Below are 17000 nucleotides of genomic sequence, written 5' to 3'. Positions count from 1 at the left end.
ATAAGTGAAGATCATGAGCATAACAAATTTTCTTTCTCTCAAAACAATTTAAGTGAAGCAAGATAAATTTTTTTCAAAATTTTACTAACTCTCAAACAAATCTAAGTGAATAAAGAGAGCATTTCTTCGAAAATACTAAGCACACCGTGCTCAAAAAGATATAAGTGAAGCACTAGAACAAGTCCTAGCTCATAAAAGATTTAAGTGAAGCATAGACAACAATTCTAACAACTCATGATATAATTTTGGCTCTCTCAAATAGGTGTGTCCAGAAAGGATTGTTAACTTAAAGCTCAAAATAAAACAAGCAAAGACACATATCATACAAGACGGTCCATGCAAAACACATATCATGTGACGAATAAAAATATAATTTCGAGTAAAATACCGATAGTTGTTGGAAGGAAGTAGGGATGCCACTCGGGGGCATCACCAAGCTTAGTTGGTTTCTCATTCTTGGATAATAGCTTGGGATACCGGGGCATCCCCAAGCTTAGGCTCTTACATCCTTCCTTCATCCATCATAAGATAACCCAAAACTTAAAAACTTCAATCACACAAAACTCAACAAAGCCTTCGTGAGATCCGTTAGTATGAGAATAATAAACCACTACTATAAGTGTTGTGTCAAACCAATTCATATTTTGTTTTTGTATTATATCTACTATATTATAATTTTTCTATGCCAAAAGCTCATCAAAGAAAACCATAGAGCCATCAAAATAAGCAAACAACACAAAGAAAATAGAATTTGTCAAAACAGAACAGTCTGTAGCAATCTGACTATTTCGAATACTTCTGTAACTCCAAAAACTCTGAAAAATTAGGAAGACCTGAGAAATTTGTATATTGATAAACTGCAATTGGAATGGGTATTTTGTCTCCCTCTTGTAAAAAAGTAAAATTAATTTCGTGAGCGTAAAAGTTTCTGTTTTTTCAGCAAGATCAAACAACTATTGCCCAAGAAGATCCTAAAGGCTTTACTTGACACAAACACTAATTGAAACATAAAAAACACAATTATTACAGTACCACAATTTTGCTAACACTCAAGAATAGAAAGCAAAAATAAAAATTAAATTTTATTCATTGGGTTGCCTCCCAACAAGCGCTATAGTTTTACGCTCTTAGCTAGGCATAAGATTTCAACGATGCTCACACGAAATATAATAATTGAAACACATAGAGAGCATCATGAAACATGTGACAAACACATTTAAGTATAACATACTTCCTATGCATAGGAATTTTATAGGAAAATGAATTATCAAAGAACGCAAAAACTAGCATATGCAAGCAAGAAGAAAGAAGCAAAATCAGTCTCAACATAACGAGAGGTGATTTAGTAACATGAAAATTTCTACCGCGATATTTTCCTCTGTCATAATAATTATATGTGGGATCATATTCAAATTCAACAATATATCTACCGCATAACATATTTTCTACATGATCCACATGCATACAAAGTTGACACTCCAAACCCACTTTTATTATCAAATAAAGTCATGACATCTCCAAACCCACTTTTATCAAAAAAATCACAAGATTGATAATTCTCCAAGGTAGTGGGATCATTAATACCTAAACGTGACACTCTTCCAAACACATCTATAATACTTAAATAGTTCATCCCCACTGGTATTTCTTTTGACATGCAGCCTATCCACATCAGCAGCACCGCCACATCAATGTTTAGTTAGAGGCTTACATGTGGGACCCACTATAGTACAAAACAACCACATAAGCTTCGGTTACTGCCGGTGGGACCGACGAGAGAGCTTCCCTCGGACGTCTCTTTCTGCCTCTGGCAATTACCATCGCACCCTTCCCAAAGGCAGCGCCTCACCAGTTCCCCACGGCAGTGGATTTCCCCTCCCTCTTCATCTTCTCCAACCTCCATCAAATCCCACTACGCAATTACTCTGTCGATTCAGTTGCTTACGATCTGGTATTTCTCTTTGGACCGCATGCGAATGCGCCCATCTTCGCCATAGAAGAACCGTCAGATAGCTCTGTCCGTTGAGAAGTGGAGCAGCTCCGTTCCCATCGGCCGGCATCTCAGGTATTTGGTGCCAATGCCCCTGACCGAGTTCTTCCCCTCCTCATTTTATCCATTCCTTTCATCCCCAGCACAGCAAGCTGTCCGCGTCCTGCTCGAGATTTGTTAATTTACGGCCCTGAAAAATCAACATGAATTTAAGCCTCGCCGTCGATGTGTGCATCCTGCTGGTATTACATGTACTGGACAGGGCGAATTTCAAGGCCTCTCCGTCGCCACTGCACCGTCATGGCCGCATGCTCGGTGAATCTGAAACCGTTGCTGTCAATGTGTGCATCTTCTGTTGGTACATGTATAGGACAGGGTGAATTTTGAGCCCTCACAGTTGCCACCGCACCATCATGGCCGGTTGTTCGATGAATCTGAACCCTGGTACATGTTCGGGCCTTCATTCGCTAGCAGCTCCTCTCACTCCTCGAGCATAGTGATGTGTTTATTAATCCCCAATCCATGGACTCTTGCATCTTGCTTTCTACATATTGAATTTGTTTATGCACCAGATTAGATTCAAGGCGTTTGGATTGAATTGTTGGAAGCGGTCAATATGTTTCTGTTCACAATTAATTGGCACAACATTGAACTACACACTTGATTTTATTTGTTGGGAAAAGCTATAAGCTACAGGTTGCACTACTGTTGATCTTCTTTGAAAGTGGCCGATGGATGATCCCTTAGCCAGTCCTGTCCTCCTCTTGATCTGCCGCCTCCAATTTCTCTGTTAGGTTTGATGTACATTCAGATAGCTATATTTATGATCTGACATCTCCAATTTCTCAGGTTTGGTGAATATTTAGATAGCCATATCTATGCAGAATTTTACTCTTTGCTATGTTGTATGCAGGCAGGCAAATGCTACGGAAGCAGCCAAATTAAAACATGCATGTTCTCCACATTTTCGTCTAATGGTGTTTATGTTGGGATTTCCTTTATTTATTGTATGAATGCTTATGGTGATATTGGGTTGTTTGTAGAGGCATCACTTGCAGATAGTTGAATGGAAGTATCAAATGTTTACTACATATTTTAATGGATCATGTCCTATGGGGCTATCTAGAGCTAGATTATGACAATACTGCTCCATGTCGACTTATTTAGGATCAATATATCACTACATACTAATAGTGACATTATGCCCCACCGAGATTAGACAGGAACTGATTATTACGGTGTTTTCCTGTATTATGCTCTTTTGGTTTGCTAAAATGTTAAGCTACTATATTTGACTGATTCTGATACATTGTGCATCCATCCATTGTTCCATGTCCCAGGTTAACAAGAAACATTGTATTCCCATTGGTATTTAACTAGGATGTGTGCTCCTGTGGCATGATCTGTAAGTAGCCTCTATCTCTTTCGATCTATTTTTGTTAGAGATCTTGATGTATACACACAATAGGGAGTGCTGAAGTCACTGAAACCCCTGGCTACAAAAAGAAGTTGCTGAAATTTTGCAATGATTTGTATTTTTTTTCATGTTTCCGGTGGACAGATTATAAACATTGTGTGCTAGCTGGTAAACAAAGTAACCTAACCAATTTTGAAGCGAAGTGTTACTTGGTGCAGTCTAACTCTTTAACTTTTCTCTAATATTTTTTTCTTACTGATGTTTACTTCCCATACATGTAACAGTGTGGAGGAATATGCGAATTTATGTTTCTGAGGCAAGCCATATACATATTTTACTGGCAATCATCATGGCTCGCTTCCTTTCTTTGCCGAAATTCCAAAATAATTCCTCAATACTTCAGTCTATGTAAATGTTCCATGTAGATTTAAGGTAAAGATAATATACCATTGCTGCATAAAATAGATTATTCTATAATTCCATCATTGCATGGTCGAGGATAGATCACTGAAAATATGAAAAATATGTATGGCCTCTTAAGACAAAGACTTAAGTTTCCTGAACATCCATGTGCTGCTTTTGCTCATTTCATTTGTAGTCATACTGAAGAGTTCCTGGTGTCATAGGCTTATACAAATTTTAGGTTGTACAATTCAAATTATAAATTATAAAAGAGGTATGGAGTTTGATTCTTCTGCAAATTATTAGTCTCTCTTTCAGTATTTTGATTTGCTTCGTTTTTATGTGGTCCTTGAACTGTCAGCCCGAGGGTCTGAGCCGTAATATTCCTCTGCTATTCTGCATCTCCATCTGATGAACACCCACAACATGTTGTGTCTAGCAGCAGTAACAGCCGACTGAAGCGTCAGCTTGGCCAGGAGAAGGAGATGTTATGAAGCTAATGCACATATCAGTGGATGTTCATTTTCCTTCATTGTTGCAATCCATAATATTAGTCAGAAGAGGAGCTCTCAAATGAAACATGTAAGATACAACTAAAGATTGTAGATATGTTTAGAAAGTGGAACCTTACGATTCTATCTGGACAAATGATATTTTTTACCTACTGTTGTATGCAGATGAACCAAAGTAAATGCACATGTGAGTTATGATTGAAATTTTGCACAATCAAGACATGGGTAATAGCTAGGTGGTGATGTTTCAGTTGAAGCTTTGAAAGTTGGTCCGCAGATTATATTTTGTACGTCTATTCTCCAAATTTTGAAAGATACTTTATTTTGCGGGATAAATTTTGAAAGATACAAGTAGCAAGATCGATCTTTCATGTGTACCATTATAGTAATACAGTTCTAATGTATGTCTGTCAAAAGAGAATCTTAATTATTTTGCTGTTCCTTTTAGAAGAGTTAGTTTGTGGAGTAAAACGTCAATTTTAAGCAATAGTTTCCGCAGCAACACGCGGGGATATCATCTAGTTTTTAATATTATTGCAAACATTATTATTAATATCATATCCATCATCAGGCATAAACAAATTTTCAAGATCATAAAAAGAATCACCCCAATCATGATCATTGGAATAAGTAGTGGACATATCAAAATTAGCATCCCCAAGCTTGGGGTTTTGCATATTATTAGAACAATTGACATTAACAAAATTTATAGTAAAATCATTGCAATCATGATTTTCATTCAAGGAGCTATCATGAGTCACTTCGTAAATTTCTTCATCACAATTTTCAGATTCATGAATCTCAAGCAAAACTTCATAAAGATAATCTAGTGAACTCAATTTACTAGCAATGGGTTCATCATAGTTGGATCTCTTGAAAAGATTAGCAAGTGGATGAGGTTCCATAACAATTTATTTTTAGCAAACGAAGATGCAAGCAAATAGAGGACACATGGCAACACAAGCAAACATGAGATCTGACAAGAAAATGGTGAACGAAAAAGAGGGCGACTAAAACGGCAAATTTTTGTGAAGTGTGGGAGATGAATACGAGAGGATAAAGAGAGAGAGATGAAGCTATCTAGCTACTAACTACGGACCCGAAGGTCTACAAAGAACTACTCACGCATCATCGGAGAGGCACCAATGGAAGTGGTGAACCCCTCCATGATGGTGTTTAAATTGGATCTGGTGATTCTGGACTCTGCGGCGGCTGGATGAATATTTCGTCGACTCCCCTAGGGTTCTGGGATTTTTGGGGTATTTATAGAGCAAAGAGGCGGTCCGGGGGGCACTCGAGGTGGGCACAACCCACCGGGGCGCGCCAGGGCCTCCTGGCGTGCCCCGGTGGGTTGTGCCCCCCTTGGGGCACCCCCTAGGTGCAACCAGGGCCCATCTGCTTCCTTTTGGCCCATAAAAATCATCGTAAACTTTCATGCCATTTGGACTCCGTTTGATATTGTTTTCCTGCAATGTAAAAAACATGGAAAAACAGGAATTGACACTAGGCACTATGTCAATAGGTTAGTACCAAAAAATGATATAAAATGATTATAAAACATCCAAGATTGATAGTAAAACAACATTGAACAATAAAAAATTATAGATACATTGGAGATGTATCACCTCTCCTCGACCTCACACCACAGTCGTTCTAGGCACTACCCCCCCGACTATCCCTTTAAGGCTGGCCGACCTCCAGATCGAGCGCCAGCAGCTCCTGCACCCGACACGCCCCTATGATAAACACCGAGGCACTCCTTCCTCGGCGAATAGGCGGACTAGCACCTCCGTGGTGGTGCGTCCTTTAATTGGGAATCAACTAACCAGGAATTGAAATCCAAGGGGGCGACGGACCTGTAGTTAATGTGAAATAGTATATGAGGAGAAACCTTGTGCATCGCGAGTTACTAGGAACATCTAGTATCAGGATGAAGCTGCAGTAAGAAGCGGTCGGGAAGTGTCTTCTGTGGGATGAATACCATGCAAGAGGACACATAAGATTTGCATGAATTAGCGAAGAGGAGTAGCAGTTCTGATTGCCAGTGTTGTGTCCTCCTAATTTCCCGCCGATCTTCTTCATTTTACTAGGGGACCCGATGTTGTTGAGGATGGTGGAGCCTTGGACGAACCCATGGCCAAGTTGTTGACTATGTTGCAGTGGTTGTCTGTCGGCGGAGGGGAAGCAGATCGGATTCGGCGAAGGACGGCGTAGTGGGAACAGCTCAGGTGCGGTGGTCGGCGGTGACATTGGAGCAGTAGCAGTGAGGCGCAGGACGGCATGGTTGAACTAGCTCGGGTACAGGTCACATTGGTGTCCTGGAGGCATCTCATCCTCAACTTCCACTATTAGCCATGGAGAGTGTTGCGGTTGCAGTGGACAACGACATTGGGGTATCAGCTCCGGCTTGATGATGGAGGGCGGAGGTTAATGGGTGGGATGGGATGCTGGACGGAGGATGCTGGGGGTTTCACAGCTGGTGGAGATGTAGTTTGGGCGCCCAAGGAGTATGAATGGGGAATCAGACGGGGGGAGGGGGAGCTAAGGGGCAATGATGTTTCGGTCTCGGACGCGCTTGTTTGAAATTTGGGGAAAGTACAAACTATGCCCCTCTTAAAGTTCATACCTACTATGGGTCGGGGTAGGACGGTGATCCCAGGTGTCCCAAATAGTGGGAAGGAGCAATTTCGTCTGAGCTCATGTGTGTTTAGGAGGCCACGGTGTATCAATGTTTTTCGGAGTCGGTTGTGTGGAGTCTAGATGAAGTTACAGACCTACCTTGGTTTGGACCTTTGGACGTCGGGCCGCTAGGTTTCACAGGTCAGAGTTATAAAAGTAATTTCATTCTACCAAACATTGGTCTCGCGTGGTTTCGGGCGAGTAAGAGGCTATGTTTGGGCTTTGTTTGAAATTTTATAATAGAAGCATTCACGTTTAGATTACTCTTGAACTTTGAGAATTGACCTAAATAGACAACGTTAAATTTGACCTTGTATGTTTGAAAACCTCATTAACTTATGCGCTTCTTTTTGAAATTTTGACTCTTGAAAATCCTTTAACTACGATTGTTTTGAAATGGAGGATATAAATCTGAATCTATTTTGTACACGACTATATATGCTACTATGTACAAAAGCAGAGCAATGATTGATGCCCCCTTAATTTAGGTATGATTTACAAATGCCATGATCTCGAATTCAAATAATTGAATGGAATTCATGTTGAATTCAATTTTTTAAACCACCTTAAGTTTAATTCAAATGTATGCTAGCTACTGTACATGGGGAGCTGGGGAGTGGTGGTATAGAAGAAAACACGCATGTAGAGTACAATAAAGAATGAAATCAAAAAGCAGTTATACCTCAGGTGGGCGAGATCTGGATTACGCGGGCGGGCAGGATCTACCCACACGATGGCAGCGAACATGGGCACGGAGGACCTTCATCCGTGCCAGCAACAGCTCAAAGAGGATGGTGCGCATCAACTTCCTCCATCGCAGACTGCGACAACATCAACACTAGTCCTCCTCACCTCCCGCAGGGGACGGCATCCAGCCGGATCTTTGACCACCTGTGAGGAGAGAGATAGAGTGGACACTGTCATCTTGTATAGTTATGGAGAGGGTGAGAGAGCGAGACGCGAGAAACCCTATCAAACAAGAGGCTATATATACAATGGAGTAAAGAAATCTCTCCATAGCAGTGGTTTTAAATAGAATACGCCCATTCCCGGAAAAAAGAAACAAAAACTGGCGAACAAATCTTCTTTCAACGTACCAAGAAAGAAAACTCGACCAATAACACACCCCCACTTCCAGGTCGATGTTTGTATCGCTCACGTGTGCTCCTCGACCCTCCATTATTAAGTGAACAAATTAATGTGTCAAATTATTACGTAGGTAAGCTGCCTCTTTGTGTACAAATGTGCTCCATCGTGTACTCACGAGTATCTCGGAGGCAGAGTGAGTGCGTGTACATTTCTTCTTGTACATCGTACTCCATTTATATCACTTCATATTGTTTATGGGCATCCAGACCGCTGCCACGCCCGCTCCTGACCGCCCGGGCAACCTGAACCCTATTCATCACCCGCGCGAGCTTCCCGCCCAAAACGGTCAGTGCCGCATTCATGCTCCGCCAGAGCGGACGCGACCTCTCACTAGCGTCGGCATTGAAGCGGCGCACCGGCCAAGAGAGCACCACCCACGCTGCTTCTCTGCGTTCAAATGTCGCCACGGCCAGCCATAACATGCATGTAAAAAAGTTCTTGGGAGTTTGTGCCACAGTTAGTTGTCCTTCCCCTCCTCATCAATCTCTTCTAGTAGTGCTAGTACTCCATCGCGTGATCCATCGACAAGCAGGCGGGAAAGTTAGAGTATACTCGGTTTGCGATGAGTGGCATGTTGAGTGACCGTGTGGGGTGGAGGAGGGTGAAACACGAACGCGACAGACGTGATTTAAAAGCTAGTTTTGCTCGATGGCATGATCCAACGAAACGAAACGTTGGTTTCCAAAAGAATATTCTGCTGCATGAGATAGATAGAGTGATGGTTTGCTTCTTCCGCCCAATAACTATACCGGGCCTATGTGATTTGATGGCTCATTGGTCACTATTACTGCGGCGGTAGAGCGTTGTAGAGCGCATGAACCCTTATTTATTGATTTATTTATTCTATGATAAAACTAACTTTCTCTACTCTTACACTGGAGGAGTGTGAAACACGGCAACCCAGTGAGTACATGGCCCACCTCCCACTATCACCATAGTCCTTGGACATCGTGCGACACCTCCGGTCCTTTTTTCTTTGCGTAGTAGTACATTTTACGGCATAACCCACCATACGCTCTCACATACTACCTCCATCATGGTTTATTAGTTCCCTATGTAATTTATGCATGATACTAGTATATGATACTCCCCACTATGGGTAACCTTATACGCATACAGAAAAGGAACGGAGGGAGTACGAAGCTTTATGATTTTGTTTCATGTATGTATCCTAACTCCAAGGTTGCCTCGTTACAACATCCATCAAATACAAAGGAAAACTAACACGCATGCTGATGCATCTCAATGATTCACATATCATAGCCAATATTTACTTCACAACGACAAAAGTTGTGAGAGTGTGTACAAAAAAACTACTGATGGGGTCTCTACACCATAAACCCTAAACCCTAAACAGGATTTAATTTCCTGGCTAGGTAGAACCTGTCGAAGGAAAGAAGCCTGGCACCCTCGTATCATACGATGCTTTTGTGCAGTTCCATTAAAATCGAGCTAAGCATCCCTGTTGGCAAAGATATTGAAGAAGTGTGATTAGAATAATAGTAGTGGTACTAGTTCATGAGACATAAACTCATCACAAATAGAAGACGGTAGAAGTAGAGAAAGATCCACATGGACATGGAGCTACTAGGGAGCTGCGGCAGTGGAGCAAGCCGGCTCCAAAAGGAAGTTATACTTGGGAGGTCAGGGTGTAGCTAGAAGGGCGGTTGGGTGGTAGCATCAGCCCATACCGCAGGGACCCCTGATCGGGATGCACCAATAGTGGGTTTTGTCCCTCGTCGCTATCGACCGCGTCTATGCAGAACATCGTCCCCTTCCCCCAGCGACGGGATGAAGTCGGATCTGTGACCAGTGGTGTGGCCACCGTTATACTATGCTTGTGAAGAGAGCAACCCAAGCAAGCAGGCTTGTAGCTTGGGCTCCTGCTAATGTATATATAGTGGAGCGGTTTTCTTTTCTCTCCATATCAACCATTTTATATTGTGTATGTGTCATTGAAGAGTGAAATGATGGTTGCTTCATCTGACTAATTTACTGTGTGATTTGACTGCTCCTGAGTGACCCCTACACGCACTCCACCTACGTGTACAAACGTTCCTGAGTCTCACTTGTACTTATCTCTATTTTCTTGCATGACACATAGACAAGATGCACATATAGAGGAATTTTGTTACTGCATGTTGTTACGTACTACTAGTACCTACCCCCTCCTTTCGGTTTACTACTAGTACTCCCTCCATCCTGACTTATTGGTACCTTTGTACTCAATTCATGGGCTCGTTTTCCTCAAGAAATTATCTTTACGAATTTATTAATATCGAGAACGCATGCGTGAACAACGGATGATTAAACCTTGCATGCAACATTTTGACAAAGCATTGACTTATGAACATTTGAATGTAAGGGACTACAACCTCATGCATGCATGCAGCAGACACAATACACATGGATGCAAAAACGCGTGCGATGCCCTAATGCATGCATGTTCGAGCACACGATGGAACACACACGGTCACGCTCAAGTGCTCAACCTACACGTGCATGCGCACACATACTCAGGCAGGGTGAGCTACTGACCGTATAAACACCGGAAAATGTATATATTTACCACAATGAGCGTATTATGAAGCCAACTTACCGTATTTTTACAAATATACAGTGTCAGACAGTGTATTTATTCTTGGTGAACGTAGCATGCAATTTCAAAATATTTCCTACAAACATGCAAGATCTATCTAGGAGATGCATAGCAAGGAGAGGGGGAGAGAGTGTCCACGTATCCTCATAGACCGAAAGAGGAAGCGTTAGCTTAACGCGGTTGATGTAGTCGAACGTCTTCGCGATCCAACCGATCAAGCACCGAACATACGACACCTCCGAGTTCTGCACACGTTCAGCTTGATGACGTCCCTTGAACTCTTGATCCAGCAAAGTGTCGAGGGAGAGTTTCGTCAGCACGATGGCATGGTGATAGTGATGGTGATGTGATCCGCGCAGGGCTTCGCCTAAGCACTACGACAAATATGACCGGATGAGTAAACTGTGGAGGGGGGCACCACACATGGCTAAGAGAACAATTAATGTGCTTTGGGGTGCCCCCTGCCCCCGTATATAAAGGAGGAGGGGAGGACGCTGGCCTAAGGGGGTGCGCCATGGGGGGGGGGGAAACCGACTAGGACTCCTAGTTCAAGTCGCCCCTCTTCCGTCTTTTGGAGGGGGGAAGGGGGAAAGAGTGGGAGAGGGGGAAGGAAAGGGGGGCCGCGCCCACTCCCCTTGTCCAATTCGGGCTACCCATGAGGGGAGCACGCCACCCCTTGTGGCTCCCCTCTCTATCCACTATGGCCCATGTTGGCCCATTACTTCCCCGTGGGGTTCCGGTAACCTCCCGGTACTCTGAAAAATACCTGAAACACTCCGGAACCATTCTGGTGTCCGAATACTATCTTCCCATATATCAATCCTTACCTCTCGACCATTTTGAGACTCCTCGTCATGTCCGTGACCTCATCCGGGACTCCGAAGAATTTTCGGTCACCAAAACACATAACTCATAATACAAACACCATCGAACGTTAAGCATGCGGACCCTACGGGTTCGGGAACTATGTAGACATGACCAAGACAGATCTCCGATCAATAACCAACAGCGGAACCTGGATGCTTATATTGGTTCCTACATATTCTACGAAGATCTTTATTGGTCAAACCGCAATGACAACATATGGCATTCCCTTTGTCATCGGCATGTTACTTGCCAGAGATTCGATCGTCGGTATCTTCATACCTAGTCCAATCTCATTACCGGCAAGTCTCTTTACTCGTTCCGTAAAGCATCATCCCACAACTAACTCATTAGTCACATTTCTTGCAAGTCTTATTGTGATGTGCATTACAGAGAGGCCCAGAGATACCTCTCCGATACTCGGAATGAAAAATCCTAAGCATGATCTATGCCAACCCAAAAACACCTTCAGAGACACCCGTAGAGCATCTTTATAATCGCCCAGTTACGTTGTGACATTTGATAGAACACAAGGTGTTCCTCCGATATTCGGGAGTTGCATAATCTCATAGTCAAAGGAACATGTATAAGTCATGAAGAAAGCAACAGCAATAAAACTTAACGATCATTATGCTACGCTAACGGATCGGTCTTGTCCATCACATCATTCTCCTAATGATGTGATCCTGTTCATCAAATGACAACACATGTCTATGGTCAGGAAACTTAACCATCTTTGATTAACAAGCTAGTCAAGTAGAGGCATACTAGGGGCACTTTATTTTGTCTATGTATTCACACATGTATCAAGTTTCTGAATAATAAACATTTATCATGATACAAGGAAATATAAATGTATCAAGTTTATACATTTATCATCACACATGTATCAAGTTTCCGTTTAATACAATTCTAGCATGAATAATTCAATTTTCGGTTATTATTGCCTCTAGGGCACATTTCCTTCAGTCTCCCACTTGCACTAGAGTCAATAATCTAGGTTACATTGTAATGATTCTAACACCCATGTAGTCTTGGTGTTTATCATGTCTTTCTCATGGAAGAGGCTTAGTCAATGGGTCTGCAACATTCGGATCCGTATATATTTTTCAAATCTCTATGTCTCCCTCCTTGACTTGATCACGGATGGAGTTGAATCGTCTCTTGATGTGTTTGGTTCTCTTGTTAAATCTGGATTCTTTCCCTAAGGAAATTGCTCCAGTATTTTCACAAAAGGTTTTCATTGGACCCGGTGCACTAGGTCTTACACTTAGATCAGATATGAACTCCTTCATCTAGACTCCTTCATTTGCTACTTCCGAAGCAGTTATGTACTCCGCTTCACATGTAGATCCCGCCACGACTCTCTACTTGGAACTGCACCAACTAATAGCTCCACCATTCAATATAAATACGTATCCGGTTTGTGACTTAGAGTCATCCGGATCAGTGTCAAACATAACATCGACGTAACCATTTACGACAAGCTCTTTGTCACCTCCATAAACATGAAACATATCCTGAGTCCTTTTCAGGTATTTCAGGATGTTGTTGACCGCTGTCCAATGATCCACTCCTAGATTACTTTGGTACCTCCCTTCTATACTTATAGTAAGGCACACATCAGGTATGGTACACAACATTGCATACAGGATAGAAACTATGGCTGAGGCGTAGGGAATGACTTTCATTTTATCTCTATCTTCTATAGTGGTCAGGCATTGAGTCTGACTCAACTTCACACCTTGTAACACAGGCAAGAAACCTTTCTTTGACTGGTCCATTTTGAATTTCTCCAAAACTTTATCAAGGTATGTGCTTTGTGAAAGTCCAATTAGGCGTCTTAATCTACCTCTATAGATCTTGATGCCCAATATATAAGCAGCTTCACCGAGGTCTTTCATTAAAAAATTCTTATTCAAGTATCCTTTTATGCTATCCAGAAATTTTATATCATTTCCAATCAACAATATGTCATCCACATATAATATTAGAAATGCTACAGACCTCCCACTCACCTTCTTGTAAATACAGGCTTCTCCAAAAGTCTGTATAAAACAATATGCTTTCATCACACTATCAAAGCATATATTCCAACTGCGAGAGGCTTGCACCAGTCCATAAATGGATCGCTGGAGCATGCACACTTGTTAGCACCTTTAGGATCGACGAGACCCTCTGGTTGCATCATATACAACTCTTCTTTAAGAAATCCATTAAGGAATGCAGTTTTGACGTCCATTTGCCAAATTTCATAATCATAAAAGGTGGCAATTGCTAACATGATTCGGACAGACTTAAGCGTTGCTATGGGTGAAAGGTCTCATCATAGTCAACTCCTTGAACTTGTCGAGAACCATTCGCAACAAGTTGAGCTTTGTACATAGAAACATTACCATCGGCGTCAGTCTTCTTCTTGAAGATCCATTTATTCTCTATGGCTTGCCGATCATCGAGAAAGTCAAACCAAAGTCCATACTTTGTTCTCATACATGGATCCCATCTTAGATTTCATGGCCTCAAGCCATTTCGCGAAATTTGGGCTCATCATCGCTTCCTCATAGTTCGTAGGTTCGTCATGGTCTAGTAACATGACTTCCAGAACATGATTACCGTACCACTCTGGTGCGGAACGTACTCTTGTTGACCAATGAGGTTCGGTAGTAACTTGATCTGAAGTTTCATGGTCATTACCATTAGCTTCCTCACTAATTGGGGTAAGCATCACTGGAACTTATTTTTCCGATGAACTACTTTCCAATTCGAGAGAAGGTACAACTACCTCATCAAGTTCAACTTTCCTCCCACTCACTTCTTTCGAGAAAAACTCCTTCTCTAGAAAGGATCCATTCTTAGAAACAAATATCTTGCCTTCGGATCTGTGATAGAAGGTGTACCTAAAAGATTCTTTTGGGTATCCCATGAAGACGCACTTCTCCACGGCTCCGATGCCACTGTTGGGGAATGTAGCATCCAATTTCAAAAAAATTCCTATGGACACACAAGATCAATCTAGGAGATGCATAGCAACGAGAGGGGAGAGAGTGTCCACGTACCATCATAGACCGAAAGAGGAAGTGTTAGCTTAACGCGGTTGATGTAGTCGAACGTCTTCGCGATCCAACCGATCAAGCACCAAACATACGGCACCTCTGAGTTTTGCACACATTCAGCTCGATGACGTCCCTCGAACTCTTGATCTAGCAAAGCGTCGAGGGAGAGTTTCGTCAGCACGACAGCGTGGTGATGGTGATGGTGATGTGATCTGCGCAAGGCTTCACCTAAGCACTACGACAATAGGACCAGAGGAGTAAACTGTGGAGAGGGGCACTGCACATGGCTAAGAGAAAAATTGATGTACTTTGGGGTGCCCCTTGCCCCCGTATATAAAGGAGGAGGGGAGGAGGCTGGCCTAAGGGGGCGCGCCATGGGGGGAAACCGACTAGGACTCCTAGTCCAAGTCGCTCCCTTCCTTCTTTCGGAGGGGTAAAGGGGGAAGGAGTGGGAGAGGGAGAAGGAAAGGGGTGCTGCGCCCCCTCCCCTTGTCCAATTCGGACTGCCCATGGGGGCCGCGCCACCCCTTGTGGTCTCCCCTCTCTCTCCCCGTATGGCCCATGTTGGCCCATTACTTCCCCGGGGGGTTCCGGTAACCTCCCGATACTTTGTTGTATCTCGTGAACTTGCAGAACGAGGAGAAGCTTGTAGGACGGGAGAAGCTTGCGTGCGGTGGCTCGCAGGACAAGGAGAAACATTTGACTAATGCAAGCTCTTCCTCGCTCAGGCGTTGGGCATGCAACAGGTAATTCGGTGTTAGATTTCCAGAAGCATAGGCGATACTTGTACCATTATTGTTTGACTTCCCGAAGAGGCGAACAGCCAAGCGCAAAGTTTACTACTCCGAGTACTAGTATTACGTAGTACTACTAGTACTACTATACATGTATGTACTACTAGGAACCGCAAGGTGGAGCGTCTAAACTCTTATTTTATTTTAATTTTTGATAAAACAATCTTCAACACATTTGGTTCTCTTCAAGGGTTCTCGCATGTGATAATGGAAGTTGATTGCATGGAACACTCGCCACAATTATCGCTTAATTCTGGCTCCTATCCTGTTAGAAATAGGAGCGCTCGGTAATATTTTCCCTTCTGTTGTTACTAGCAAACATGCTCGTGTGTTGCAACGGAAGAAAAATAATCAAACCTCTAGTCCAACAAGCTTGGGTCAAGAATTCCACTAACCTACGCATCCTCCTCCTGCTAGCACGAACACCGGCATGGGTGCAAGCAATCAATTTTTCAACATAAACGCAGAGGCCAATTTCAGCATCTCCATTTCTAAATTATTTTACCTTTTTATCAGTTCCAGTCGATGTCATCATTTCCACAACTATGGGTTAATCGAGAACTACTTCATTTGGTTAATTGCCACAAAAGAAAGAGATGTGCCTCTATTTTTATTTTCCGGATCAACTTTCCCTATATTTAAGCGCATCCCTTTGGGGAAGGCTAAATTCACAAATCTTCTGATGGTGCTACTTAAGAATTACGTATTATACAAAAAAATATACGAGAAAAAATGGAAAGAGATGCAAAAGGTACAAAAAAAGCATGTACGATACATTCTGCTATGTAGCGGTCCTTCAAGTGAAAATGATAATACAAACTTGCACATCCATCGAGGAGTTCACACCACAAAATGTAGACAATCAATGCTAATTCGTCAAACCTTTGGTTTTACTTATCTTTCTTTTGTGGGGTTGCTTTTATTTTTGATAGTGTGTTTCCTGTCATTCATAAGTAATCCACCATGTTAGTCCTTAACCGACAGCTGCCAAGTGGCCAATGGGAGCTAATAGGAGGTATAAATACGACCAAGTCATATGTTCATCCAGGTTGACTAGACATTGAATATTTAGTCATATCTGCAATTCATACTTGAATGGTTCAGACCTTTGTTAACGGCTTCTGAAGTTCCGGTCTTATCATGCTTATGGCAAAGCTTCTGTAACTCGTATTTCGATGGTTCAAGCTTCCAGACATAAGAAGTTTCATGCTCTTTTCTCTAACCGAAATGTTATTTCACCTACTATTGTTGGAGTGACCTGGCTTCAAGGATTCAGATTGATAAGAGTTAATAAATATATTTGCCATCTTTTTGTGAAGTTATTGCTAATGCAGCCATGGAGTCACTGGAGGGATTTAAGTTGTGCCTGTTTGAAATATGTTACAACTAATCTCACAGATCCTAAAACGAAAGTAACATTCTCAGCTCTTATACTGTGTAAAACACTGAAGTGTTTTACAAATCAACAGTAAAACAACTTGCAAAACTTCAGTCAGTGTCTTATTTGAGCTGTGATGTGTATGCATGGTGTTGTATCACAT

The 17000-nt window shown here is 42.3% G+C and overlaps 1 long non-coding RNA gene across 2 annotated transcripts; it reads left to right on the top strand.

Annotated features, from left to right (window-relative positions):
• Positions 1-1777: 1777 nt before the first annotated feature.
• LOC123188557 (uncharacterized) lies at positions 1778-4665 on the top strand. Of its 2 annotated transcripts, XR_006494807.1 has the most exons (3): positions 1818-3839; positions 4171-4391; positions 4487-4665. It is a non-coding gene; the product is annotated as an uncharacterized lncRNA (long non-coding RNA). The 2 variants fall into 2 exon arrangements; XR_006494806.1 differs by having other exon boundaries at positions 1778-4391.
• The last annotated feature ends 12335 nt before the right edge of the window (positions 4666-17000 follow it).

Source organism: Triticum aestivum, chromosome 2A (genome assembly GCF_018294505.1).
Source record: "Triticum aestivum cultivar Chinese Spring chromosome 2A, IWGSC CS RefSeq v2.1, whole genome shotgun sequence".
Classification (NCBI taxonomy): Eukaryota; Viridiplantae; Streptophyta; class Magnoliopsida; order Poales; family Poaceae; genus Triticum; species Triticum aestivum.
Note: the sequence above shows the minus strand (reverse complement) of the source record. Positions and strands in the feature narration are given on the sequence as shown.